Below are 25,469 nucleotides of genomic sequence, written 5' to 3' on the forward strand. Positions count from 1 at the left end.
TATGACATGTAAGGCTTGAATAAAAACCTTACCCTAGTAATTCAGTAGGCGGCAGGACAGGTTTAGGAGAAATAAGTATATGACATGCTAAAACAGTAATCTGTTTTTTATAAAATCAAAGCTGAAAAAAAAAAATTCTGAGGGGCTCTGAAGTGCTTGCTTTTAATTTATTTCTTTTTTTTCCCCTTCTGTTTAGCTACAAAAGTGGGGGCACCAGTAGTGGCTGAGGAAGGTGACTTCATATTACTTAAAGGTGATCAAAATGGGTGTGTGAGAACATGAGGGTTTCCCAGAGCTCAGTTTTGCAGAGGAATAAGTTTTCTCCCAAGCTTTCTGTTGCTCTTACACAGCCATCACTGCTCTCCCTTCCAAATAATTATTTCTGATTCATACCACAGGCTATGAGAGTGGAACTGGTCTTTCATTTCCACTGTGGTTGTACCAGGGTGTATTTGACTCATGGATGTCAAGTAATCTAGGTCAGCATCAGCTGCACATAAGAGCTCATGGGTGGTTTTCCAGATTAAAACCATGCTATTAGCTCCCAGCATTTTTTCCTTCATGAACTGATAGCTGAAAAATGCACACAACTCTGGATGACAGAAGTTACTGAAGAATGAGTAATACTTAAAATATCATAAAAAGAAAAAACTCCACTTACTGCTGTGGTTGATTCTTGCAAATACAGTATTAACCCACAGGGATCTGACCTCATCTTCTAAAGTATGGCCATCTATGTGTGACCCATATGATGGGAGATCTCACACACGTGTGTACTTGAGTCTTTTTTGTATCTTGGTGGATTGGAAATTTCCTCTCTGACCTACATGGCCCAGTTAATTCCATCCTGAAGGAGACTAGTTTGGGTGCCTACCTCACTGTACTGTCTCCTGATGAAGCCTAACTGAGCACTACTGAAGCCAGATGAGACAGACCCAACTCTTAGAGATGGTGATTCACTGATGTGATTCATTGCAGCCCCTCGGATGTTTCTGGGAGAATAGAACTATCTGGCACATATACATTTCTCACAGTTAACTCATGATGCACCCAGTGGAACCAGTACAAGCGCAGGGACTCCAGGCAGATGCGGCCCTACTGATCCTACAGCATCCAGACTTCAGAGGGCCTGCACTCACCAACCAGAGAGTGAGAGATTACACCCACACAGCCTCAGTGATTTCACTTACATGACACTGAAGATACTATCCAGCTCTTAATGTTTAATCTCAAAGAACACACGATAAGTAAAATCAAATGTAACCCTTCTGTGATATGTTGCAGCTGCCATATTAACTGAAGCTCTGCTCAAACACCATTATCCTTTTTGTCACTAAAAGGTATTTAAAATCTCAACAGAAAGGGATACAGACTAAATCTCTGAAATGCTCTCATGCCATCCCTAAATCTCTGTAGCTTTTCACAGATACTCCATGAATAGTTTTTAAAATATATTTTGGTGGCAGCGCATGACAGAACCTCATAAAGGAAAATTGGCCATTCTAGTGGAAATGCTAAATCACAGCCTGAAACTGTGATTGAGCACCTGGTGGGAAGGCAGGGCCAACCCAGGAGAGCTCAGGTGCATAAAATCCACCCCCTTCCCAGACCTTATTTAAGGGTTGGCAGTGGGGGCAATGGTATTTTGCTGTAGATTCCTGCTTAGCTGAGGCCTTATTGAGGTTAGTAACTCCTTCATTGCCATATCTGTGGTTGTTGTGTTTGGGCTTGTTCTCACTTGCTGTAGCTAAAGACTTTGTCACCCTGCTCTTATAATGGTATTTTCCTTCTCTTTATTGCATTAAAACTATCTATGGGCTTAATTATTCTACTCTTTCTTCATTTTATTAACACATCCACTCTGTATATGTATTCCCTATTTCCTTTCTTCTGGTTTTCTTCTTACTCCATTTTTTGTTTCAAGTCAAGTTAATGTTTAATTTTTGTTAAACTTGTATGACTAAAACAACCAACTTTCCTTCCTTCTCTGTCTCTCACTCCTTCTTCTTTTTTCCTCTCTCTTCTTTCTTTCCTACGTATTATTCCTGATTCATGTTTATTTTCCTCATTGGGAAATGATGTTGCTAAGTACTTCAGAACTGTTTATTTTAATCATTTTCAAGTAGCAGAAATATCTTTAGAACTGAAGCATCTTTTCATGGGTTTTAGAAATCTAGTGAGACACACGCACTATATATATATATATAATTTTTCTTCTACTCACATTTCAATCAGTCTTTTTGTTGTTATCTGTACAGCTACTTGTGTTTATGCTGTACAATTAATGTCTGTAAGTTTTCCAAACTCAGTGTAATTCAAGCTAAGGATAACTTTATCAAATTCCTACCAGAAACTACAGTGATCTAGGGTTGTTCTACTGCCTTACTCTTCAAATTAATATGAGCAATACTCAGCAATCGTGTTTGCTTTTAACTTCTGGTATCTTTGATTTATTGATTGGCTCCAGTTCACAAGCAAGCTAAGTTCATATGGATTTTGGTTTTGAGATGGCAGCTTTGTAAACAGGCTGGTAAATCAGACTCCCAGAACCATCTCTAGCAGAACAACTATTTTTACTCCTGGGAGATAATTCCTAACAGGATTGCAATATTACAGGTATCCCTTTTTAGTAAGACATACAATGGTCCCTTTTCCATCTCTTAGTTACTTTTCTCACTCTCCTTTGTGCCGGGGAAAATCTTTGCCTTTAGTTTCTGTGGCTATTTTTTTTGGGTGAGAAAAGGAAAATCTTTGAAGAGGCTAAAGTAGATTTTTGAATCTCTAATGGATGTTAAGATGCTTACTTTTGACCCACTGTCTTGGTTATATGCACTATTGCCCTCTACTGGCCAGGAGCAGAGCTATGTTGGGTCCTTCCTGTGGTAAAACAGCTTACTTTCCAGAAGATACTTTCACTGTGTGAGGATAACAGCTGTACCAAGATGCTTTCTTTACTCTCAGAAAGGAGCCAGGGTCTTGCAGTAGTACCAAGTTAAGGACAGCTGCCCCTTTCCAAGTCTGTACTTCCCACCTGGATAACCTCTTCATGGTGCTGATTTTTATCATCCCAAGTGTGCTTGAACTATGTATTTTTAGAAAGTGGTTTTATGTTGTCATATTTCTATGAAATTTAATTACTTGGTAAAAACAGTGAAATGCTTCATCTGCTGGAAAAACTACATGATGAGCTGTAGGCAATCCAGGGGGTTCCTGGAATGCATGAAGTGTACCTTCTTAAGCCAAATAATAGACAGCCCCAACAGGATGCATGCAATACTGGACCTGTTGCTTGTCAACACAAGTGAATTGATTAGTGACATCATTGGATGCTGCCTGTGCTGCAGTGTCCATGTTGCAGTGGAGCTCACACTTCCAAGGGATATGGGACAGTTAAAGGGTAAAATTAGAGTGCTAACTTTCAGGAAAGCAAAATTCCAGCTTTTCAGAGAGCTGGACAACAAAACCCACTGGGAAATAAGGGCAAGGGAGTGGAGCTGGCATAAGGAAGTTTTCCTCAGGGTGCAGGAGGTCTCCATACCCAGGTGTAAGAAGTCAGGAAAAGATGGCAAGAGACTAGCATGGCTGAACCAGAACCTGCTGGTCAAACTGGAAAGCAAGAAAATGCACAGCTGTGGAAGCAGGGGTAGGTAACCTGGAAGGAGTGTATGAATGCTGCTGTGCTGAGTAGGAATAGAGTCAGAAAGGCCAAAGCCTTGGAGAAATAGTTCTTTTGACTTTTCCATCAGTATTTGACACTACACCTTAAATGCAAAAAAAGAAAACAAGAAGATAAAGCTTGTCTCCTTTCCTACCTGACTCCCTATATTTTCCTATGATTTCAGTGTGCCAGCATATTAAGGAAGAAATTGTGCTGATACCAAAAAAAAAAAAAAAAGTTTTTTCATATTTTTCTTGCAGAAAGCTCATTTTCTAGATGAGTTAATTTCTACATAGTGAATCTTTTGAGTCATCTAAATTAGGGGATACGAGCCTTTTCCTTGCTGAGGGCCAAGCACACTTTTCATGCACCTTTTGCAGACTACACAGATCAATGTTATTTTATAATTTGGGAGAAAAATATTTCTTCAAGACATGGAATAAAGTTGCAGGCTAATCCGGCCAATGGGTTCTCACACAGTCTCTACATGACCTCCTTTTCATGGTGGACTCCCATATTGATACACCTCCTTGAAAGATGACTTGTCAACATTTTATTATGGGAAATACCACATGTAAGCATTCTGGGCCTGGAACAGTTCATAAGGAATGTCTCTGAAATTGTAAAGAATAGCTCATACCTGTCTAGGTGTTTAGCCTAGAAAGATACTTGCTGAAGCAAGAAGGATTACATGTATGTTCTTCTACCAGCTCCTTCTGCTCCCTGCTGTGTACACTATGGAGATGCTGGGCAGTGGCTCCCATGGATATCTGACACTGGATGCACTGCCACCCTCCCACAAAAGTAGCCATATTTGTGGAATCCATGTCAGCTGAGGGTGTGTGAAGTCTTAGGCTTGCAGTCTGCAGGTTTTCTGACATCGGGGCTAACAGTCAGTGCAGGTCTGGAGCATTCTGTGCACACATCCCTGTATCATCTCACAGTTCTAAAAGGTGTCTTATAGACAGATAACTATACATCCACTCTTTCCAAACTCTCTCCCTGTATTCTTGTCTTCTCTCATACATTGGAGGTTTTCTTTGTATCAGAGAAATCCCCCCACAGCTCATGATACACCTTTGTTCTCTTGGCAGTATTTGTTGACAAGGATGGATTAGATACAGAGAACAATCACAGTAAGCATATGAAAACATAACTAAAATTTAACTGGAGTCTACATTAATTGAGAGTCGATCTCAAGGCTTTTCTCTTGCGGATTTTAGGACTTCATATTCTCTTGCATGCTCTCACTTAATGAGACTATAGTACAAACTTGTGAAAAGCCATGCTTATCACGTTGTGTCACTAGCTGAGGTTCCTATACGGTTGTAGTTTCCCAGAATGTATCCTGTCTTTCTGCCTGGAAATGTTCTCTGAGTAGTAAAAGATAATTTTCCCCATTTGTCTGGATAAGTCAGCGCAGAGGAAAGGTAGCTCTCTGGCTGCCAGATGTCCAGTTGCCCCAGGCAAGCATATGTGCAGATCAGTGGGTAGATGCATTACTTGGTGTAGTAAGCCAGATGGACTCCAAACCCATCAGTACTGCTGTGCATAGTATCTGTGCCACTCCTTAGTTTTGGAAATCTGGGATAAAGAAACATGGAGCCCCATTAGCTAAAATTCTTTGGTTCCACATCAAATAGCAGTAGAGTAGTAATAGCCTGCAATTTCTTTTCTTAAAATACTTGTGCCTGACTTTCTATGTTGCCAGCACCTCACTTCCACTTGAAACCATCAGGCTCTGTGCTCCCTACTGCAACAATCTTTTCATCTAATCTGATGATAAGTGTTAGATTTAAGATATCTCACCAGTGGGAAAACCCCAGCCCATGTCTTGGGGAATAAGGGGATTCTGGTAGTGCATTGCTGCTGGGATGACTCCTATAGTATCACCTAATCAAGAGCATCAACTTTTGGCTATCTGAACAGCATCAAGTTGCTGGGAACTAGGCCAGTGGCTGAACCACTGAAGGTGAGGGGTGGACCAGCAACATGTGCTCCTGACCTCTCAGCTTAATGAGAAGCAGTTCAGATGTGATTCATAGTCTGTATATCTATGGAGATGGAGCTGGTCTGTGGAATTCATGTCTCTAACTATGTACAGGGATTCTTGTGTGTGTTTTACATACTGCTATAAAGTGATGTCGCTTGTATACCTAGTTTTGATCACAAGCTCCCTAGTAAGAAATTGGCTAAAGATACATGGCTGTGATGGCTCATGGGATACATAAAAGAAGACAAACACAAAATGGGCAATGGGCAACCGTACTGCTGAAAAGGAGGTCTAAGGTGTGATGTCAGAAGCAGACTTTTACGCTTTACTGTGGCTCTAATTTCACCCAGCAGAAAGGAAAGAAACTGGTGTTGGGTTACCCTGTAACCAATCTAACACATTTGAGAGTTCTCATCTCACCCTACAAGCTTCATTCGTACTGCTCTATGCTTTTCCAGCAAAACAGAGTAGGAATACTGCTTCTTCAAATCTACAGAAAACTACAGAATCTGCTCTGCATTGATATTGGATGACTTTCTTGAAGGTGTAGATTAGCCTCACAAATTTCCTTTGTGCACTGGGAGCTAAAATGAGCTAACCTTCTGTCAAGCAATGAATTTCAGTACATTTTTTCCACTTTTGCAAACATTAGCCTGTTTGAGCGAATCAAGTACTGAACATGGCACAATGAGGGGAACTCTGGGGAAAAACTAGTGAGCTCATAGTCCAAAACTGATCCAGTCACAGTATTCAAAGAAAAAGAAAGAAAAAAGTCTTCAAATTTTCCACTACGATAAAAACAGAAGCAAGTGTTAGAATAAGTAGGTTTTGACATCCATTGTTCAGTGTCATGAGTGTTATTTCTTCTTATATAGCAAAACAGTGGTTAATTCACAGCTCCTGGGATTTTTTTCAAGCATAAATCACTGCAGGGTTTTTTTTTTCCCCAATATCAATCAGTGGTTTGTAAAAATCTGCAGGGAGAAATAAACCATACAAGCTGGCAAGTAGTTTTAAATGCCACTAAAACTGGTAGTTATAAACAGTAAACAAAACATAGTAACCAATTTAAACACTAGAGATTGTTGTATCGTAGGAGCATAAATCATTAACTTAATAATTTCAGCAGCAGTGACTCAAATACAAAATTAAGCCAACAGTACCCCCTGTGGCAATAATGAAGTACTGTATATCGTACAGAAAACAACTGCCACAATTGGTGATTGCAGCATGGAGGTCCTCTGAAGGAGAACCTTGGAAGGGAGGTCTCCAATTCACTTTAGCACAAATGGCTTCTCTATAAGGAATGATGTCCCAAATGTGTTATTGTAAGCACAATCCTGAGCTGGTGAGCAATGGAGATGAGGCTAGAGACTAAGGAAGAGATACACACATGTAAATGTGACAGATCACTGCTAAGATGCAGACCACTCAGTGTTCTCAGAAAACACTGCTGGTCCTTTTTCTGAAGAACCTAGTGACACATCAGTGTTACTCAGTAGCTGATTTAAACATAGAGGGGTCTAAAGCTGCAGTGTTGACTCAGGCTAACCTCCTGTTATGGTAGGACTGAAGGGTTCAGATCCAAGTATCCCAGCTGGCCCTTCGGAAAACAGTGAAGCATATCTGAAGTGAAACTGCATTCTCTTCCCACAGCCAAATCCATCCTACAGCTCTTCCTACTGCCTGGAAGTGAAGTCCAGAGGGAAGCCTTCTCTCTGGCATTAGTCATGGAACTAAGGGGATTGAATCTTTGCTTTAACTCTCCTTTAGTTTTCTGAGAAAATTGCAGAACTTCTAGGATGTGCGAAGGCTTCTCAGCCAAAATTTCTTTTAATTACCATCTTCAGATTTTGATAACTTTTCAAAGAGATGAGAAAGCCCAAAAATGGCTGCCAGAGTTGGTAGAAAATGCTTTCACCTTCTTTCTTTCGTGTTGCTATTTCTCTGCTGGTCTTCTTTCCAGTACAGCATTTCAGATGCAAGAACAAATTGGGTATTTCTGATAATGGTAGGTACTAGAGGGGAAAAAATCCTGTCATAACATCTCACTTTAGAAGAAACATTTAACTAAGGCACTTAGTTAAGGCACTTATACACAACTAGATCTTTTATTCTGTGAAAATATGTCATGACATACATTACGGCTCACAAGAAGTATGAAGTCACTCCCAATACACCAGGGAAGATGCAGACTGAAAAGTATGTGAATGACTGCAAACATTCCTGAGCGTGAATACAAGCTATTGATTCAAGCCTGTGTATCATATATAAAATATACATTAACAAATAGAGATGATGAAAGGAATTTGCAGAAATGACAGGCTGTAGTGTTATGTATTCTAAAAATTACCCCCAATTTCTAAGATAAAATCTTACGAAACTTATCTAAGAAACCATCATCATCTGCAACAGTTTTAACGATATTACGTTATCTTCTTAAAGCACGTCTGAAAACCCTGGAACAATATGAGGTCTTTTTATTCGGTGTATCAGAGAAAAGGAGATACAGCAGAACACTGCTACTACTGGTAAGTAGTAATTAAGTAATTACTGGTAAGCAATGCAAACAGTATGTCTGGGTAACCACCAAGAGCCGAGTCGAGCCTCAGTTACAAGAAAGCTTTTCTCTTGGGAAGGCCTTCTGAAAATCAAAATGCAGAATCAGGAAAAGAGATCTAGACTTTATGCAGATCATTCTGAAGCTTGAAACCAGCATGGCAACCAGGTTATTAGGTAACAGAAAGGCTGAATTCCCAAACTCTTGGCAAAGCCATCAGGAATGCAGGTGGTAAAACTGCAGGGAGCCTGCACAGCAGAGGGGCCAACTGGGAGTCCAGGGGAAGATGAGCAAATGGCAACAGCAAATGGGGTCCAGGGCTCACATCAGCAAGCAGAGATGATTGTAAAAGGGATGAAGGGTCATTATGTCACCCACTGAAATCTAGAAGGCAACGTTCTCCATAAATTTACAGATAACTACATACAAATGTGGAAAGGGTATTGTCACATTTTGGGTAGCTTTAAGATAGTATCATTTACATGCTAATACACAATGGATTAAAATCCTTCAGCCTTGGTGCTCCAGAGTGAATTCTCAGATCACCTTCCAGAGGGATCATTCGTATTAATATCTATTTAATAACATGCAGACAGTAACCTGCAGCCATATACAATACCAGTGTATATGTATGTGCACTATGGCAGTGAGATGTGCCAGGAGATGAATTCAGTTCATATACAAGCATTTATCCATCACATCTAGCAATAACATGTACAAAAAACATCAAGTACTTCACTAGGGTTGAGATTTTCTTCTTTCAGATGTGCCCTGGTGTTTGCTTTAGTTCTGAAGCAGAGTTAGCCAAGAAAATCCTGACAATGGCCAGATATCATTGCTGTGTAGCCAAGCTGAGAAGTAATAACACATTTAGCCAAAAGCAGAAAGTTTAAGGATATATCCTTAGATGAAATGTTTTCAGGTATAAAACACTGCTTCAGATCTTTGCATGCAGAAGGTTTCTGCCTTATTCAAATAAATAAATAAATAAAATGATCAGGGAAAATCCTCTGAGAAGGCTAGAGACTAAATAGGAGGCCAAATTGCTCAGCTACTAGTAAAAAGTTATTTAAGAGGAAGAGATGTTTTGTGGAGTTTTGCATTGGACAGTACATGCTAGGTTTCATTTATTTATTTATTTTTTAGCTCAAGAATACTGGAACCTTTGGTTACATATAAAATCATTAACTTTGTCTGGGACTCCACCTGTGAACCCTTTGGGAAACTCTGAGAAATGAATGTCCACAGGTGAGTGCTCCACCACAGTCTATATCCTGGCTTTTTGGAATAAATAGGATTTCTTCATCAGGGAATTTTCCCACAATGGAAACTAGTTCAGACCCGAAAGCCATCGCTGAGTTGTGACCACCACTCAGGTCATCCACTGTTTAAAACACATTTTAAAAAACACTAAGAATTTGTTTCAGCTGCAGAGTTCATAGGTTTTTCAAAGTATTGCAAAATGGAGACTACTCCACAAAATACATGCTAATGTTTTTAACAATAAGAAATCAAAGAGGTCTCATTTTGCTATACTTAAGAAGGAACTATCTTCCTACTCTGAGTCTGGATTAATACACATCCTTGGAAGAAAATAATTAGGTTCTTATGTGTGAGTCAAATGTCACATTATGAATAGTGCATGTCTGTGCGATGAAGAAATGCTACATATGAGTTCAGTCTCTTAACTACATTCTCAGCCAAATCTTCTGGAAGTTACTTAATATGTGTGAACAACATAAACTGCAAGAAAATCTAGAGAGGGAATTTGGTCCTTGAAATACAGCTTATTTGGTCCTAGGGATTATCAAATCAGCCTGTTTGCTCTGCCATTAGACTCCCTTGAACAAAAGTAGTCTATTTGTCTCTTAAGTGTATGCCATAAATAACAGGATAATGTTCTGACAAAGTTGTTGACTGATGGGTAGTGCAGCAAAGACATGATATAGGGCACTGTGCTGTTCCTGAGCTCCTATCAAGAAATGATCATTCTACTCTCCTTCATTTTCTCTAAAGAGTATGTAAACATTTCATCTAAAATGGCAAGTCCACTTTATGATGATTCTTCCAGTGAACCTTTGCAAGCATTTAATCCTGATTGCCTAGTCTGTTATCTGGAAACATAGCTCACCATAAAGAATGGCTAGAAAAAAACCATAATGGCAATTTTCATGTTGCCTTTATTTTGGTCATGTGAACATTCTGTTGCAAAACAGCCCACTCTTATGCAGAGTGACCCATTAACTTAATCAGGTGGCTCTGACTATTCCAAGTGTCTTACTAAAACTCATACAACCCCTACTGTATCTCTGTAACAGAGAAATCTATAATTTTAACAGCACATACAGGTTAAAACCCTAAAAGCCATTTATGTTTAAAGTGGTTAAGGAAAATGTGACTATTGATACCTCCAGGATAGTTAGAAGTGAAAGGAAATTAGCTTGTTAAAGTTGCTTTATGAGGAGCCTTATATTTTTCAGAATGTGATCTTACTATTGTCTTTCTTTCTTGTTTCTACATCCTACAGCTAAAATTCTGAGATGGCAGCATGATGAATTGTATTGTAAAGCATATTTAAGGACAGAAATCTAGTATACATAATGTGTTTGAACTCCATAAGTAAGTGATAATGAAAAACATACAACCCTTCCAGGCAAAGAAAATCTATTTGTGATCCTTATTTACCACTCCAAAATCAAATGAAAGGATAAAATATGCCCATATAAAAACACACTGACAAGCCGTAACTACAGAAATCACTTCAGCATAATTTTTGAAGATTCTGCACGAGACCATGAATTATAAATAAGCATGTGTTTAATAGTCAATGGTATTTTTTTAATGTTATTTTGAAATGTCAGATACACCCAATAGAAACAGAATGGAAAAACATGATAACATCTGGTGGTGTTGGAAGCAATCATTTTCTTGAATACCACAATCAACGTGCCTGAACACTCAGCATTTCTAACCTGTCTTCTCTGTTGAAACACTGAAATAATTCACAAATATGTAATTATGTATTAGCAGCATCCAAGTATGTTCACAATTGTGTTTCCAACACTGACATGTATAGAAGCATCCATCAAAGTCTGGCCCCATGCAAGGTTCTATTCAAAGAAAAGAGGAAAAAAATGCTATCAACCTAAGTAAGACAAGATGTAATAAGGGCATGAAGAGAATCATGCAGCCAAATGAGAGAAGAGGTATGATAAACTGCTTATGTAGAATCACAAAATGTTCACAGTTAAAGGGGGCAATGTATTCCATCCCTTGCTGCTGCACTTTTTTTTCTGTAGCCCATGCCTAGAAAGGGGAGTAAGTCAGTTGTTTAAGCAAAAAGCAGTAAGTTCTGTATTGTACTAGTTTTTTGCCTCTGACAAAATAAGACATATTATTCATGCAATAATTCTTTGTATGCTTATACTATGATTCACAGTTGTAGCATATGTTTTGAGATGACCTAAAGAACAGGACGATACCTGACAGTCCTTTAAGAATCTAAAATTGTGCTTACATTGTTGATTCTACCTTGCATAAATTTACTATCTCATAGCAAACTTCTTCCTTGCAATAGCAGTTAGAAAAGTTATAAAAAGCTGATCGTGTAGGTGAGACAGAACCAGACTCTTCTCAAGAAGCCCAACCACAGCATAAGCAACAGCTACACTTGATAGAAAGGAAGCTTCTGGCTAAACATCCCAAAAAATCACACTGAAAATGGTGCAGAGTGGCTGTGAAATCACCAGCACTGAAGATATTTAAAATTCAAGCTACAAGTTCCCAAATAAGAGGATCTGACTTTGTGCTGCTTTGAGCAGGACTAAGAGGATTCAAAAGGAAAAAGCATATGCTTTCAGAGTTGTGCAAGAAGCCCAGTCACCTTACACCAGTGGAGACTTCTGTGTGTAAGGCCTGATTTCCTCAGAGGGAGTAAACATCAGTGATGTCCACTGAAGTCTATGAGAAACATCAATTTTTATTATTGTGAAGAAATTAAAGGAAGGTCACCTCAATTTAAAGACCAGATTTTTAAATCTCCTGTATGAAAGGTACTGAAGGATAATTGCAGACACATCTACACACTTAGGTGTCTGAAAACTGTTGCTAAATCTCTATAGAAAATCAGGCCCCTATTGTTTTATGTGTCTCCTTTGTTAGTTAAAAGGATCAGATTTCTTTTGCTATCCCACAGTGCTAATATGTGACGGTGTGTTTATTTTCCAGGTCAAGTAGTTTCATGCACTGGAAATTTAACTTTGAAGAAATAATATGAGAGGGGAAGAAAAAAATAGAAAAGAAAAAGATAATCTTAAATCTACTAAGTTTAAAGGGAAGATAAAAAAGTTGTGTTCACATGATTAACTGTCATAAGCACAGTACATACCATCAGAGGTGCCAAAGCCCAACTTGAAAGGTTTTAAATGTTTCAAGCTGTGCAAGCATGCGTTTCTTCAAACAGGCAGAACTGATTATGATGATCACAGGCAGAACCTTAGTTAAACAGAGGATGTGCAATTTTTGTAAATCGTTATACAGTGATTACTATTGATGTAAATGGCTCAAATGTTTATTAGCAAAGCAGACTTTTTTTTCCTTTCTCCTCTGTAACCCTGCAAAGAAAAAGGAATGCTGCAGGTGATGGTGAAAATACTTGTCATTATTAAAAGATATGCAATGGCTTTGGGCATAGTCAATTTGTTCCAGTGTTCTAGATTTCAATAAGTTTGGTGAACTTTGGGGTAGTATTAATCTGTGAATAACTCTTTTCTAACCCTAAAGAGATTTTAATAAGATTTCTTTACCCCTTTATTACTCACAGCCCACACATTCTGTTAGTAGAAAGATGCTAAATGAACACGTGCTCTCCACTGAGCCAGGAGATGCACACTCCTGTATTCTTCACATGTTACATGAATGGATACAAAGAAGCAAAGGAAATGTTGAAGGTAAGGATAGGATCATGAAAAACATGTTTTATTTTACAGCGCATGTTCTTAACTCTTAAAAAAATGTTTCTCAACCAAACTATACATGTCAGCTGGAGATTCAGCTGAGATTCAGAGCTCCTAGAATAAATCAAATCTATTGGCTACTTTTTATTTCTTTATTTCTTTATTCTGGGGGGAAACAAGAGGGATGCAAGCAGATTTATTTCATTTACAGTGACAAAACATCTTGATTCCAGTGCCTGGCTCTTGGTCACAGTTTATTGTTTCTTCCATTTTGTGATCCAGTACATTAAATAGGATTGGTTACCAACAATAAAAGCGTGGGGATTTTTTCTTTAAATCAAGCATTTCATAACAAACCGATGCATCCATTGGCAAGCTTCTCTCTTCCTCTGTAAATACAGATACATACTCTTCCATCTATTTGCACTGAGCTATTTCTCATATATACATAAACATTTATACTCTTTATGAATATGTATCACTTTCTGCATGCATTATGCAGATGGATAATATACAATTTCTGGTATATTGAGGTTGTCATTCTACAATATCTTTAAATTTGTAATGGAAAAAGCCTGATCCAGTGGGAAATCTGAGAGGTTGATTAATACCAGAAAAAGAATAAATAAGATTGGAAACAGAGTAGATGCCTGAAAATCTGACTTGTTTCTACCTAAGGTCACTAATTTAATTTTCTCCTACCGTCCATGTGGTTTTTGTTTTTTAATTTCCAGGAATTCCTGACTGTTTATTCTATAGCAAACCAATGGGATTCTGAGGCCATGGTATGTTGTGGGAAATGTCTCAGTAGTATGTGCTCTTTGTTAAAAGTTGCTGTGGAGTTGCCTTTGTGTAATTGAATAAACACTAACTATCCCACTTTTAAAAGGGAATGTAATCTGCACGGCAATTAAAGCCAAATGTCTGCTTAATGGTTAAGACAGGGCTATGTGTCATCCTCCCAATATTCAGCAATGAAGCGTTCATATCAAATTGCCAGCATAAAAAAAAAATGTATCTTCAAATAGACGTGTGAAGGCAGATGGCTTGTTTATACAAGATTTTAATAAGAACAGTGTTTTTCTAATAAAATTATGTGTGATTCATCCAACATGTCCAGCACAACAAAGGAAAGCAAGAAGTGGGCTTTAGGCACATGCACACCAGCTCTGATTGTACACAGGCCTCCAGCGCCTGCCCAGAGATGTGCTGCCTCCCACCAGCACAGCTGGCTCAGGGTGGAAAGCTGGAGCTGCAGGCCAGCACTTGGGTAAATGATTGGAACACTCTCCAGTCTTCCTCTCACCCCATTCCTCCCCACTTCTAACAAACCTTTCATGATACATACAGATGTAAACATGAAAGACCACTGTTGTAACAGTGCCACTGGTAGATATGTGCCCCTAATCTCAGTCCAACTTCACTTGTCCTTCCTTGCCTACTCCCATCAATAATATTCCTTCCAGCTCTTTGCAGTTGTTTTGTTATCATGCTACTGTGTGGTTATTTTTCAAGTGGCTTCTTAGAGCAGATGTTCTACAGGCACGTGCTCCTCAGCCTTCTGTTGACACTATTTCTCTTACAAAAGAAGCGTGTTGCTGCCCTACTCTTAAAAGAAAGAAAAATAAAACCCAGGACTTCAAATAAACAAACAAATCACTGGGGATTTTAAATACCTACTGATAATATTATGACATCCCTAATCAGCTTGGATGTTGTTGTTATTATTGCATGCTTTACAGCTCTTTCAAAATATCTCTTGCTCAGAAAGCTCTAGCTACCCTATTTAGTTGCAGAACAAATCCTTTAACACTTAGCAATAAAGGCTACATGACAAATAAAACGAGGCATGAGTACATTTAAACGCACATAACTCCACCAACAGATTTTGATTATTTGCTTTAGCAAAAGAAGTCCCAAAATAAAACAATCAACATTTGGTTTTATGCTAGAATGGGAGTTAATGCACAGTTCATACACTGGGGCATACTCCTACTTGAGCTCAACATCTTTCCAAGGGATGGAACATCCCCCCTTAAGAAGACAGGCTGAGTGACCAGGGCTGTTCACCCTGGAGAGGAGTTGGGCTAGATGATCTTTAAAGGTCCCTTCCAACTCAAACGATTCTATGTTTCTATGACCTTTCTGTTCCATTTCTAATACAGCGTTTCATTCTGATTGCTAACATGGACAAGCAAGTGAGGAAAAATTCATTGTAGCAAAGTATCACTGGAAGTTGGATTTCAAAGAGAAATGTGCAGCAAAGTAGTCATCTGGAAATAAAACTGGGTTGGAGGCACCACCTGGGTGGAGAAAATAAACAAATATCATACAAGTTTGGGAACCAGTGGCCAGGTTTCCCAGCGGGTATAACCTGGAATTGTTCCATTAATTAAAGCTTGGTTTCATAGGAACTTTGCCAGTTAAAACCAGCTGAAGAGCTAAGCCCACAGCCCACAATTTTTGGCTTTGACCAAATTGCACAACTTAGTATGTGCCCTTGATGTTGAAGCACGGACTTGAAGAATGAGCACAAGAGTAGAAAATGTTGACTCAAGCCACCTCGTGCCTCTGCTCCAGTTGGCCTTTCTATACAATCAGCTTATTAAACAATACTTAAAGTGCCTGATTCATCCTCTTCTATGCCAGTGAAATTGTTGGAACTGGACCAGCGTAAAACTGGAGCCACACACAGCTCAGCTAAGCCCAAGGATTTTGAAAGAGTTGAATTAGCTAATGCTTTTCCAGTTCTTGTTAATGTAAAGCAGCAAATGCATCTCTTTCTCAGAGACTTCCAGAAACTTAGAAGTGGAGCTGGGGGAGAGCTGCAGTGTGACAATGACAGGCAGTGAGGGAACAAGGTAGTCTTTTCACCAGGTTGCCTTCTGTAACCCCAATTTCTGCTCTGAAGCCCAGCTTCAGTCTCCTGAACTCATCAGTTTAGGGAAAAAGAATCCAACTTTCTCTGTTTACAGTCTCTCTGTCTAACATCACTCCTCTCTCACTGTCCTACAAACCACCAAAACATCTGGGCTGATGGCCTGTGCCAGAACTCACACCAAGAAGTCCAGTTGGTCAGATGTCCCCTAAGACAGGACATATGCCTCCTATCAGATGTCTCCCCATCCCACTAATAGGCTTGCTACACTAAGAAGGTCTCAGTGCAAAAAGAAACAAGAAGAGGAAAGAGTAGGATGTAAGCAGTTTGGAAGCCAGGGTGATGAGAGAGAGGAAAAAGGGCTAAATATAGTTCTGTGTGTGCACGGATACGTGCATTTGCACACACGTACATATATATAAGCTTGCCTCAAAATATACAAGATGGATTAGAAATTTCAAGAGTGAGTACAGAATATTACGAGAAAGCATAAAAGAAAGAAAGTAGCTGACTTTGACCAAAAAAAAAAAAAAAAAAAAAAAAAAAAGTGGAAAGTATTTTTGATTGGATTTCTACTAACTGTGGGAAAGCTACTAGGGAAAAGTAGGAAATGTTTAAGCAACTGTTGGAAAGAGCGCAGTTGAAATTCTTCCCACTTCAAGCTAAACCGGCAAAAGTGCAACATAGGCCATTGTGGTTAGGTATGGAATGAAATGTAAAGAGTTTTACAAGCAGAGAGCTGAAAGCTTTTAAAAAAAGATAAACAAATCTGTGCAGTGGATTTGGAGGCACTATATGTAAAAATAAGCAGAAGTAAGTTAAGGGATCAAATTAAAGGAGCAAATGAAATTACTGAATGCTAAACTACATAAATATTTCGACTGACAACAATGGGCTCCTTAGACATATTCGTGTTAAAGAAAAAGGAAAATATAATAGTGGTCTCCTAAAAACACACACACACGCAGAAAAATGAGAAACAGAGACAAAGGAAATGGTCTAATAATAGTATAGAGAAGGAAGGGAAAAAACAGGGATTAAGTTACTGTTCTTGATTTAGAGACAAGCGCTACAGGAATTGAAATGCATCTTTCTTTTCTTTCAGTTGTGCCAGGTAGAGGCAAGGACAGAAACAGTAGTGCAAAGGTGTCACTTGGTCCCCCTGTCCATAACACTGGTTGTGGGGAGCTCAGCTCAGGCCGCTGAGCATGGAAGAGGAGGCAGGAAGCTTCATTGGCTGCAGTGATGCTGGTGGCACCTCTCTGATATTTGCGAGTCACTGAGAGTCAGCTATTTCTGACCTCTTAGTGAATACAGCGCTGAGCTGAGGCCAGAGGGTAAGGTGCTATAAAGCTATTCCAAAATACACTTTGGCAGCTCAGCAACACTTAAATTAACCTACCTATTTTACTTAAACTTTGTGTCCATGAAAGGGAAAATGGGTATTATAAAAACAATATCAAATCTCAGGATAATGTAACAGACTGTGCAAAGCTATCAGTGACAATCAGATAGCCAGTGACCTATGATTTTTGGATGTGAAAAACTTACTTCTTTATATTGCTTCCTTTCATACAGGCTTTCAAAGCAAGGAACATATTCAGAGAAGGATTTAGAGCTGGAGTGTGTTACCCCCCTCTGAATTATTGCATGGTTATCCTGTTTGATGGCAAGAGGCCTTTGCACTGCTCTGGAGTAGATACACTGGTGCTTTTCCTCCAAGCTCTGTCTCCACATCTGTCTCCACACTTGGTATGTGTTAAATTTATTTTCAATGATGATGAAAAACATTCAAGATGACCTAATAGATGTGTATAAAATAACAAAGGAAGTGATAATGATGTACATGATAAAACATCTTCTCCCATCCAAGTTGTTCAACAGCCATGAAATGTGGCAGAAATGCTCATAACATAAGCAGGAATAAAACCCAGTAAGAACCTGTATATAAGAGATATAAACACCTGGAATAAATGGTCACACTGGGCAACAAGAAACAAATTGCAGTAGTAATTTAAGTGTTTTCACACTGTGAAAAAAATAAATAAATACATATATATATATGAAACACTGGAAAGCAAGAATGAGATAAAGAAAACAAGAGAAAAGACTCTTGAACGCATCCCTATGCAAACTGCATGAGGAATAAAAACAACTGTAAAATAGCAATTGTTTATTATTAGCAGTTATCATCATTTATTTGTATGAAGCCAAACATAAATGAAGCTGAAGCCAGGTACTTACAGAGTAAGTACATGCTTGCTTGCATGCTTTACAAGAAAAATCCTGCTTTCTTACCTTGAGCAATGACTGTTCAAGATGATGGCACTGACATATTACGCTTGACCACTCATGAAGTATGCCAGACTTTCAGAGATTAAGACCACTGTTACTAAGAATATTTGCTGCTTTTAAAAAAAGCCATCAGCCTCTCAAACTGATTTCGTAGAATGGCTTGGTTTTTAAGCGACCTCAAGGATCATTAAGCTCCAACCTGCCTGCTGCAGGCAGGGCTGTTGACCTCCATATCTAATACTTGACCAGGCTGTCCAGGGCCCCATCCAACTTGGCTATGAACACCTCCGGGGACAGGATTTATTCCTTTTTAAGTCTGATTTAAACCTGAACTCCAAATCTAAAACCTTGAAGGTGTTAAATCTGAAAAAAATCTGAAAATCTCTAAAACTGAAACCTGGACTCTTTCCCAGTACTGACTCTTAATTTTGGTACCACAACAATTTACACTTGCTAAGTGTGTGACTCTCTGTTTATTCCCTATAGACTGAGCTGAAAAAAGTACATCATATTCCCTATGCCTATGTATGTTTTAAGACAGCTTTTGAAAGTAATATTAAATAAAAATATTGTTAAAATATATATATATATGTTAAAATATAAGTATGGAAGTACATTCGGTTTCCTCTTGAATAGCTCCACTCTTAGTTCTGTTAATTGTTGCCCTGAGGCAAAATGCTCATGTGTACAGATAATACCCAAAACACACTGGATGACAACCCTCTGCTTATACACAGGACATACCACAGTCCAAGTTTCTCTTTTCAGTCCTCACAAGCTGCTTTTCATGTTGTTCTTGACAGATTGTGCCTCGGGGCAAGAAGCAACGTGGTTTCACTGCTGTGTTGCTTGGACAAATGCTGGTTGTCCGTTATAGACACAGGCTTTTGTGATGTCACAGCAGCACATCCTACTGACAGACCAGCATGGTGATGGCTGTCACTCCTCATTGCCCTTGAACTACCTTAGGAACCTGCCACCAAGAAGCTGCATCTTATTACTGGATACTGCTGAGCAACAATCACAGGCAATGATTGATTCAATTAATTCAGCATGCATAAATAAACTGAAATCACATTATTCCAGTGAAAACACCCAGATGCCCTTAGAAAATAAATATAATAACAATTGTATTGAGAAAAACTGAAAAGAAAAAAAACAATAACACTAAGAATTTCAAAAGGAGGAAGCAATTTGAAGCTATAGCTTTTATATATCAGAACCAGCTTGGTAAATCAGAACCTTTTGTAGTGTTATCAAAAGCTGATGCATGGGAGATGTGCACAGTGCAGGTTTCCTGTCCTGATAAAATACTACCACAGGACTTCATTTTTTAAACAAGAGAATCTGATTCAAAAAATTAAAAGTTTTGATAGATGCTTTCTATACCACTACTTGTACGCCCCCTAAATAAGATGAAAGTTTGTGTATAAAGTTTGGCTCACTCCCTCACTTTCTGGCTTTTTGATATGGCACTGGAGCATTTCGACATAACTCAGTTGTCCTGCTTTTTCCTTAATGTAATACAGTAATATTGGAAGATGAAGTAAATTCACAAATCTTATCCACATCTACCAAAATAATGAAAGGTCCTGGTAGAACTCAGTGTCTAATCCTGTGATTCTACACCATTATCACAAAGACTCAACAATTAAACCATTATTCAAATGTCTCATGGTGGCTTTTTGGTGGAATTTTGGATCCTACATAAAATAATTGAAATTATATTAAAAAAATAAAAAATAAAAAATTCAGCAATAAAAGTTGACCTGAAGAGTCCTGTTTAGTGGGACATTGGCCACATAGAATGGTATTGACCAGGACAGACAGGGATAAAAAACAAAATTCACCCCTACATCCATCCTATAGTACTTGATGTTTTAATTAAAAAGAGTAAAACTCTGCATTCCTAAGCATTGGCACCAGGTACAGAACAATTTCATGTGCTTTGAGATTCTGGCTATATATCTTTCAGAAATCCTTTTGAGGACAACATGATCTTATCTCAGTACTCTGAGATAATAAAATCTGGGTGAGGGGAGTGAGTGGTTCCAGCACTTTTCTCCATAATCATCCTCCTTTCTATTTGCAAGAATGTGAGATTCCTTTTAAAACCATGATTTCTGTATTCAGTCAGTAGAACTAAGCTCATATATGATCTTACGGAACAAAAAAAAAAAAGGAATGTGATACTGTAACAAAGATACTTTCAATTTTGCACTGCTATGAAGTCCTATCTTCTCAAGTTCACTGCTGATAACATCAACTGAAGTTGGATCAAACAGGACAAGTCATTATTTTCCTGCAACTTTAGCCTGGCCTACACGATCTTTTCAATATATACAATTCCTTCCTTAATCTTCTGTGTGAGTTGTTCAGTTCAATTGTGTGATAAAAAGAACATTTTGCAGTTTAAGGACCACTTCTCTACACTTTTAAATTAACTGGACTAATTATCTTTGATAAAAATATAAGAGCTCAAAACCTTCATCATCTCTTTAAATAAAATATGAGAACAATTTTCACTGTAAGAAAATAAACAAAAGCATTATTCGTACACATAAAATTCAGCAGAAACCAAGTTGCTCAACTCTTGCATACACAGTCATATATACATGTACAGCTGACACATGCTTTCATCACAGTATGGACTTCAGTACTTTTTCATTCTCTGTATCTGAAAAGTATAGTATGATATTAAAGACACAGTATTATTTTAAACCATTTTATCATTTAAGGTCTTTTCCAACCTGAACAATTCTATGATCCGACAATTCTATAATCATAGAAGAATAAGAGATTAACTCAAATGCTTACATATTTAAACTGCTGTTTGAGCATTTCAAAATTGATATTTTCTTGCTCGAGATCTTATTGCAACCATTTCAGATGAGGATCTTCAGTATAAAATACTGATTTCATTCACTGTAACACCAGATCATGACAGAAATCTCTGACTTCAGTCTGTGCTGAACTTTGGCTTGCTATGAACAAAATTTAAATTGCAGAGTCTTTTGTTTCCAGAGTATCTTCAATTAATAAATGCATTCATTTGAAAAAACTTCACCTCAAGTTCCTCCAGGTCCACCTTTTAAATAAAGGCCTATTTTCTCCTCCTGACATCATTCGCAGCAAAGACAGATAGATTGTGTGCAGAGTTTATTACGAGATCGATCAAGATAATTGAGGTATAATTTTCTCAGTGATTTCTGTCATCATTTGTAAAGGCAGGGATGATTATGTTTCTCTTTCACCCATCTGGGAAAACACACAGTGTTCTCATGTAATTTGAACGTTTCAGCAAGGATGTGAGACCATCTTTTTGGATGTAACTAATAGCACTGCCATTAGGCCATCCTCTCCTGAGACTTCATTTTTCTTATTAATAATCATCAACACTATCTCTCGTTCAGAAAAAAAACCCAGCCACACCTAAGACTTTTCCTCACTGGCATAAAAGCCAATTTCAAATTTAAAATGAGGCTTATGGTTATGACAATTCACATGTTCCCAATGAAAATCTCCACAGAGAATCCCTTTCAACCCCCCCCCCCACTTTTTAAAAGAATGTTTATTTAAGTTGCTCTTGTGGTTTTCTCTAAGGCCATTTCAAAACTAAACTCCAAGTCCCCTAATTTTGCTCAAGTAACCACGTGAAATGTTCTAATTTACACCAATTTTTCCTTGCCATAATTTAAGCAAATTATTATTAATTACATCTAACCTTTCAGTAGAACAAGATCCTGACTGTCTGCTGTTATTTTTTCTCTTGGTCTTTCCCCCCTCCCCCCGTGTACTATTCTGTTTTGGTAACTGTGATATCCTCTATCATAAAAAGCATTCATTTTCTGACATAAATTTCTTTGGACCAATATTAGATAAATTTCTGGATCTGTGGTGGTAACACTAAGTTTTATTGTGATCACCTATATCTCAGTCTACTGTAACCATTAGTACTCTACCCAGGAATTTTGTTTCAATCACTTTCACCTCTTAACACCCCGAAAGGAATAAGGCTTCAAGTTAAAGCTTTTGCTTCTGCTTATTACTAAGATAAAACCAAGATATCAAAGAGGTTAACAACACATCCATGACTGTATATTATTGTCTAAATAGTTTGTATTATTGTTTTGAACCCTGGTTTTGTTATTCTTCCATAACTGGCAGAGTTAAAGTGTTCCTTCTGGATATGAAATCTTTGATCTCTAAGGATGTTTGTGACATAAACATATTTAATCTTCAAGGTCCATCTCTAAGCAGCTATGTCCACATTAAACATTCTTTGCACTGTATATACAAACAAATAATTTCTGATGTACCTTCTGCACCAAATCCAGTCACTTTAAAAGCATAATCAAATGCAGTACTTGCTCTGCATTTGACTTAGAGTAATAATAATAATAAACTTATTCTGTTACAGCTTACTGTTTGGCAAGATTTTTTGTTTGCTACCAAAATAATGCATTGGACATAACCTCATTCCTGAAAATAATTATAAAACTTAAAAATAAAATAAAGTTAAATTGTAAACTTGGTGAATTTGTATCATAATGGTTAGTTAAACAAGACTTTCTTCAGGACCGCCAAAATCTATTTTAAAATGAACTGTATATTATTCCTTATCTATATGGAAAGTTCAAAGCTCTTCATGATTTTACCCAAGAGTCTGCCTGATCCGACTGGCAGCAAAATAAATATGATGGGTGGTCTGTTTAAAGCACCTATCCAGATCTAATGACATTACATTTCAACAGCATCAACATTTGAAAACAGTATAGCTGTTGCATCAACAAAAGTGCATGGGAATATCTCCAAAGCAGATGGCAACTAGCACATCACAAAAACATGCAGATTCCTGAGCCAATTTATAGAGCAAAACAGCATCTACCACAGAGCAAAGAGAAGAATAATTAGCATTTTCAAAAGTTCAGAACACCCCAACATCACATGGTTTATGCTAGGGACCATGCAAAGTAATTGCTGTCACGTAATACTGACTTTCATTTGGAAAAGACCCAATTCAAGCAGGGTTCAGTAAACTAAGTAATTCCTTTCGAATGTGAAGAAATACAAATTTGCTTGAAAATAGTGGCCAAATTTTGAAAAATGGGAAGTATAAAAACTCAGGCCAGGGTCTTCTTAATCCAAACATCTAAGTAGTTTGGTGTCGGCTCATTCAAAGAAATAAAGTTCTAATGACTGAATTAGAGTCTCAAGAGACACCATTTTCAATGATCTGCAAATAATGGTGTTACATTTGGAAAAATAGTGCAGTAGAAAGGTGATACAAAAGTGAAATGGCAGAAGGGACAAACAAGGAAAGAATGACCCCATCTCTGAAGATCCAGGTTTGCAGGGAAAACTCCACAAGGGAGGGATCTTCAACCAGAGTGGAAGTCAGTTCTTAAATGAGATCTAAGAGGGGTTCTTATCCTTCCAGTCACACAGCTGAATTTCCTTCAGCTGTGCTTCCAGGGCTGAGCTGGTCTTTTCCAAAGGTGATCATTCAGTGGTTTAGGCCATGACTCAACAGTTCCCATACAAATGGTACGCCAATGATCAAAACTAAAGTCGAAACATGGGGTGTGTGCAATCTTACCCAACTTTAGACATCCAGAATTCAGGTAGACATAACAGCTCTAATCCCATAAACAGCTTCTACCATCTGTAGAGAACAATCAGTGTTCTTCTTGACCACAGAAAAAGCCTAGTATTACCAACTCAGAAACAGGTATCTACACAGTTAAATTCCAATTAAGTAGACTAATAAAGAACTACCACATTTTTTACTATTCTTAGCCAACAGAAAAAAAAAGTATATGTAGAATTTATTAGCAGAGATTACACAACATAATACTGGTACATAATTGCTTTAAGAAAAATAACCAGGCTACAATTTAATAAATGTGTATACAACACTCACTATCTGTATTGCCTTTACATTCAATTGCAAATTTCCATGTATGAAAATGTATTGATTAATTATATCACTTATACCATACATGGTCTATGAAGAAAAAAAGCCAACATCACTGTTATTTATCTTCAGTCATTACAAATTTTAACTTAAAAGCTCAGAGGATGATATTACACCTCTCAGCTTACCTCAATGTTAATACTATACGTGTATGTACGTACATACATGTTGGACACTCTTTTGAAAAAAAAAATGGTGAACTGACATTAAGATAATTTAAAATAAAAGTACAACACATTCCATGTAAAGCAACTGGGTATCCATCATTCCCTGTCTGAAAATGGAACTATATATCTTTAGTATTCCTTCAGACTTCCAGTGTTCCAGGCATCTTGGACCAGATAGCACCAAATTGTACTGGAAAGTTGAACAAGATATTTGCTTTCCCAAATGAAGTACCATAAATTTAGGCCAATATAAACCTGTCAGAATTATGCCTCTATAAGCTTCACACCATGATGTGGTGCTGTACAGCTGAGAAACTGAGATAACAAGTGTTGAAAAATGCAAAATGCTGCATAATGTAAATTGGCACCAAAAAACCTGCTTGCAACTACACCCCAGTTTTTATAAATTCCAAAAATCAAAACATGGAAACTGTAAGAACAAAAGTCCCAATAATACAAATACGACTTCCTGAAGGGAGGTTGTGGTGAGGAGGGGCTCGGCCTCTTCTGCCAGGCAACAAACAGGACCTGAGGAAATGGCCACAAGTTGTATCAGATAAGGTTTAGACTGGACATAAGAAGGAACTTCTTTTCTCAGAGAGTGGTCAGGCACTGGAATAGCCTGCCCAGGGAGGTGGTGGAGCCGCCATCACTGGCAGTGTTCAAGAAGCGTCTGAATAGGGAGCTAGGAGATATGGTTTAGTGGTTTTCTGTAGGTATGGTAAAGGGAGGACGGTTGGACTAGATGATCTTAAAGGTCCTTTCCAACCTTGTGATTCTATACTTCTAAAAGCAAGAGGAAAGAAACAAAGAGGTCCATTAGGGAGATCTGTATTTTATGTTTCCTGAGTTAATAAAGATATTTATAGTTTACCTGCTGAGGTTCAGAAAGTATAAATTAACCCAAAAAACAATGAAAATATGAACACAGATAGTTTCCACAGACACTAAAAAGGTGATTTCTGACATTTCCATGTTCTAATGCC

At 38.0% G+C, this 25,469-nt stretch overlaps 1 long non-coding RNA gene across 1 annotated transcript; it reads left to right on the plus strand.

Moving 5' to 3' along the window:
• The first annotated feature begins 1,653 nt into the window (after positions 1–1,653).
• On the plus strand, positions 1,654–11,524 carry LOC140250480 (uncharacterized). Its single transcript, XR_011903179.1, has 4 exons — positions 1,654–1,682; positions 8,097–8,182; positions 9,358–9,459; positions 10,739–11,524. It is a non-coding gene; the product is annotated as an uncharacterized lncRNA (long non-coding RNA).
• Positions 11,525–25,469: the final 13,945 nt, after the last annotated feature.

This window comes from Excalfactoria chinensis, chromosome 3 (genome assembly GCF_039878825.1).
Source record: "Excalfactoria chinensis isolate bCotChi1 chromosome 3, bCotChi1.hap2, whole genome shotgun sequence".
Taxonomy (NCBI): domain Eukaryota; kingdom Metazoa; phylum Chordata; class Aves; order Galliformes; family Phasianidae; genus Excalfactoria; species Excalfactoria chinensis.